Below are 5,791 nucleotides of genomic sequence, written 5' to 3'. Positions count from 1 at the left end.
ATCTAAAAACACATTCTTTAGATCTAAAACTTTTACGATATAGGCAGTGATGAATCTATATCCCAAGAAGACATATATTTTATGAATAAAAACCCTATTTTTGCAAGAAAAACTGATACAGGCTATTTTTATCAACTAATAATTAATCAAAACCTTTCTATCAATAAATATTATAATATCAATTCAAGAAAATGTATGGTAAATGTTTTTATAAAACCAAAGAACAATATGAAGAAAAAAACATCTTTGATTTGCTTTAGGCGACAAAATCTTAGAATTTATTTTTATCGTTTATAGCTAATATACTTCTTTAAAAATATATATTTCTAACTGAAGATGGATAGATATATCCCATGTGTTATATATTATAGACTTTGTTTTTTGCTTTTTAAATTTTTATATCATTATTTTTAAAATTTCTGATTTTATTTATCATCTCTTTCTGAATAATTAAACTAAAAAAATTCTAAGCTTTCTATATTATAAAGAGAAAAGACATATAAGGAAGTTTATTTGAATATTAATAGCCAAAACACAAGAAAAATTGCTCATCGGAACCATTTCAGTTAAGATTGAAGAAAAAATATATAAAATCACGATAGTAAAATTACAACAAAAATAAGCGAAAAAATTTTAACAATCAACATTTTAAAATCGCAAAGAATCCGAATAAACTTTTTAATTGATATTCAATATTTATGATTTTATCGGAAATGGTTTCAGGGGTAATATAAAAATATATTTCTAAGTGAAAAATAACAATAGAAATGTATTTAAAATGCAAATCTAATATTTGAAGCGCGAGTATAAAATTATTTCTTATATAAAACATAACCTTGATTATAAGCTTAATGAATGTAGTTTCGATTTTGTTCGAAGCCAGAGATTTAAAAAATATCAAATAGAGTTTCATTTCAAATTAAATATATAAAAGTGTTTCATCATGAATATGTATTTTTTTTAATTATAATAATTGAAATATCGTAATAATATCAAATTAATTTTCTTTTGAAAATTACAATAACATAGTACAAAAAATAAAGACACGGTCAACATAGATTCCAAACAGAGTAAATGGTATACAAAGGCGGTCCAACACACTAAATTCACAAACAAAGTCTTTGTGTAATGTTTTGATACAATGTATGCCAATTTATTGGGTATGAGAGAGTCTTATGAGACAAGAATGCAATATCCATGGCGCATAAATAGCAGTAAAATATAAATTTATGATAGAAAGTTTGAATATTGTATGTATGAATCAAGGTAAATATACCGAGATCAATCAATTATACTACAATCAGAATAACCACAAGGCAGCAAATATCTAAGTTTTGCAAGAACAAGATTCCAAATAAGCACAAATGAAATTCTTAAGCATTAATTAATGTCTTTTTTTGCAATAATATATTAAAAGAACATAAAAAAGAGTAATTGTATAAAATAAATTCTCTAAAATTTGCAGCGACATTTGGAATGAACTTTTTTTTATAAAGATAAAAAAATAAAAAAAACATTTTTTTGATGTATAATGTTTGTAACGCATATTCTAACCATTTATAAGCTTTATTTTTTTATCGATTAATACACAACTTTTATGGACAGTAATTTTGACATTGTACCCCTATGATTTTTAAAAAATATTTTTGTAGTGTTTTTTACGTTGATTACATTGTATGTTATTTAAGATCAAATTATAATATTTTTTGTATTCATTTATAATGTTTATACTTGTTACATTTATAGAAATATTCAAGAATAAAAATTAAATTATAACACATCATCAGCTAATATTAATCGTGAACTTAAAAATAAAACTAAATAATAAACTTAATAGTTCTATAGTAATTAGCAATATAAATTGTTTCAGAAATCTTTTCTTCATGTTTTTATTTTTATATAAATCCAAATACACATTTTTTGTGTAAAACAATATTCTCATGAACTACAATAGCACTGAGTGAAAAAATTCTTATTTTTAACAGTGGAATTTAAAAGATTTATAATTTTATAATTATAATCTATTAAACATCATAAATTGGTATTCTATACCGAACAATATTATTGCTGAAAAAATTACATAGTCTTCTAAAAAATATTTATAAAAAGCTTTGATGTCATAAATAATATAGTAGATGCGAAAAATTGCTTAAAAACCTTTTAATTTAATTTATTTAGCTATGATGAGATCCACAGACATAAAATAGAATTCATAATCTAATGAACGAAGAAAACATGATAATATATACTACCATTTTGTACTTTTGTGATAATTTAGTAATTATGAAAAACAATAACGAAAAAGGCATGATTTATAGGAATCCGTTATCCTCTTAATATATAATATTATTGAATTAAACACATGAAAACGCTAGTTGCATAATCATATTTTTTTTTCTAATATTTACAGAACTTTTAATTTAAAAAAATAATTGGAATATATAAAGGTAAAAATTGCATATCGAAGTATATAAACGAATTTTTTTAGACGTATATAGAATTGTGTTTTTTAAGATTACAGAATACTGGATTTTACAAACATCGAGTGTTTAAAGTGTATATTTATAGCATCGTTGTTATTTCACATACAATTGAGAAAAGAGCAAATTTGCTATAATAAAGATATCCAGGTTCCTAAAATCTATTTTTAAAAGTTAAGACTATTATTTTGGTATATATTTTTAATTAAGAAAAAGATATATTTCTTATTGTAATACTTCCATAAACAATATAGAGTCATCAAATAGTATATAATTTGCTGTTTTTTTTCCAGAAAATGGTACATTTACTATTATCATTATTTTAGAAGATTTCAAACGAGTCTTTAAAGTAAAGAAATTATAAATGATTGCTGATATATTCCGATATTAATAATCTAAACAATCATTTAAGGTGCTTTTAAAAGTACAGGGGACTTTAAAATTACATTTTAATTATAATTTGATATAAGTATTTTTAACAAATAGCACAGAAAGTCATAGCTATGATTTTATTGATCGAATAGGGATAATTAGAAATATTGTGGCTAAACCGATCCTATTTTATTTCGAAATAAAAGTAGAGAAACTGAAAATAACAATTTATAGATCTATAGTTTTCGTCTATACTATATCTAGTCTGTAATCACTCATCGACATAAAATCAAAAATATATTTAACCCCACTTTTATTTTTAATCAATATGTTTTATAATGCATTTTTTATTAGAAAAGGTGGGTTTAAACCTCATATTATTTTTAGAAAAAAGGATGAAAAAACCCTTAAGATATGTAGTACTGATTTTTAAACACAAACTTTAAAAATGAAAAAGGAATGTTTTTTGGTTTTCAAATATTAAAAAATTATTAACTGGCCAGCTAAAATGTGAACCACCATTAAAATTGAAATCTAGTGAATATACAAAGGTTTTTGATGGGTAAGCATGGTATTTTTGGTATCTAGTTTCTCGGCAAATTTAAAGATAAATTATTAGAAATGTTAGATTTTTTCTGATTTTAGATTCCCCATAAAATTAAGTTTGCATTTTCTGTACTGATGTTCGGTAAAACAATCCGATAATTATGTTATGTCTAATCTAGAAATCAATGATAGAATTTACAAAAAAATAATCATAAAAGTTCGTGCACATGTAGAACAATTTCAAAGCGTCAATAAAAATTTAGGAGGTCAGGCAAACGAAATCGCTCTAAAATATGCATTAAGAGAAAACTGGGATAGGTAGACTTTAGAAAAAACCGATTTTTTATGCTAGTTTAATATGATGCCAATATAACGAGAGCCTATGCATGTGTCATCCATAATAAGAAAGAAACGACACTACAGATAATAGTATTATACAAATAATTGCATAAAACACTATTTTTATATATAAGCCAAAATCATACAGCAAGCTTAAGGAAATAGGATTTAGTTTATTGCAGTTATTCATAACAAAAAGCTTATAAATTTGAAAAGGTGTAAATACCTAGGTTATTGAATTATTGAAAATCATGAAATATAAAAAAAGAAAAATAATATTGACTTCGAAAAGACCTGAATCCTTAAAATAATTTATTTGAAGTTTAGTCATAAACCTTAAGATATGGATTTTTTTAAGAATATTAATTTTCCATATTTTTGTAATTTATCTTATTTATAGATTTTGATTTGGTTTTTAAATTTAATTATAAATTTCATGTTGCTTTATGTTAATTATATTGTAGATTCACCTGTTAAATACTTTAAATTTAATTCTAAACTTTTTATATCTATGTTTTGTCGTTTAATTGCGTATTTATTAACGGGTTTGTCATAGTCGGTGTTCTTATGCAGTCGGTTTATATATGGCATAGTTTATTTGATATTTTAAAATTTTTTAATTAATTTTAATCGAAATTTATACAAAAACTGATGGGAAGTGACACAGTATCATAAAAGGTTCTTAAAGAATTTTGAGTCCCGAACCAGATTGATGCATATATACAAACCTCTGGATTGAGAAAACCCCTTGAATTTATAGATCTCAAAGGAGGAGAGGTATTCAAGAAGACTTCGAAAGTATAAATACGCTGTGATCACAGAAATCAAGCAGGTTGTGCTCAAGAACAAAAATTATTACCATGAATTTAGTACTAAGAATAAATTTACAATCTAAATGATTATCACCCCTGGGGAAATAAAACCTCTGATAATAATCGGGGGATGGTGAAAAAGCCACCGATCCATACTTTTTAATAAAATTTACAAATTGTTTTTTTGTTAAAAATTGTCGCGAAATGAGAAATTTATATATACTGGTATTATGGTATCTAAATTTAAATGAAAGGATATGAATGGCACATAAACATAGAGTGGAGTAATGGGGGATCGCTTTAAATACATTTATTTCGTCATGATAAATGGAATATGAATTTGATTTATTTAAATATAAAAAAGGATTTTTTCTTTTAAAACTCGTATTCTGCTACTTTTCCATTCTTTATCGGTCAACCAACACTCCTTTGAACATTCAAGACTCGAAAATGCAAGACCACCCTTAAAGGCCGTTAATAAATCAGGATTATATGATAGCTTGATTTCATTTTCGTCGCTGGATGTTCGCTTTAATACATCAATGTCAATAATATTTTCTTCTTGAAAGTTTTGCAAGATGATTTTTTTTATTAGTCTTTGAGCCCTTTCATCAATAAAATTATTTTTGATGATATTTTTTAGGCTATCCGTTAAATTTTGTGAATCGTTTATTGCAACTTTATTTTCTCTTCTTTCTTCATAATGCTCAAGGCAGGCATCATCGTTTTCATCATTGAGTTTTTCCGGGTGTTCTTGTTTAATATGGTTAACAATGTTGTCTTTTTCGACTTTATTTTCACATATCTTACAGAAACCAGAAACGAACCCTATTTTAAAACTCGGTCTGTTAAACTCCTCAACAAAATCTTCATTGTCAAGAGAAAAGAATGGTTCAAGTCCCTTATCATGATAAAATATTATATTTCCATCGATATAACAATAATCTTCAACAAAGGATATCGCAGTATAATTCTTAAATTGGGTTATTACTGTTGCATTATTTGTATTACTTCCAATACAAGTTGAAAGACTATATGGAAGCAATAAAATCCCTTTACATGACAAATAATTTAGAAAAATATCGATAAGTGCAACTATCTCCGTTCTATTAAGCAAATCATTAAATATTAGGGTTATGAAACTACCTCTTTTAATTTTATAAATATCTAGAATTGCTTTTTGGATATATTCTTGCATATTTTGAATGCTTAAAAGTTTTTCTTTGCTAAAATTACATCCTT

This window comes from Rhyacophila brunnea, unplaced genomic scaffold (assembly GCF_057557595.1).
Source record: "Rhyacophila brunnea isolate RB1 unplaced genomic scaffold, BYU_Rbru_1.0 scaffold_133, whole genome shotgun sequence".
Taxonomy (NCBI): Eukaryota; Metazoa; Arthropoda; class Insecta; order Trichoptera; family Rhyacophilidae; genus Rhyacophila; species Rhyacophila brunnea.
This window is presented reverse-complemented; position numbering follows the sequence as displayed.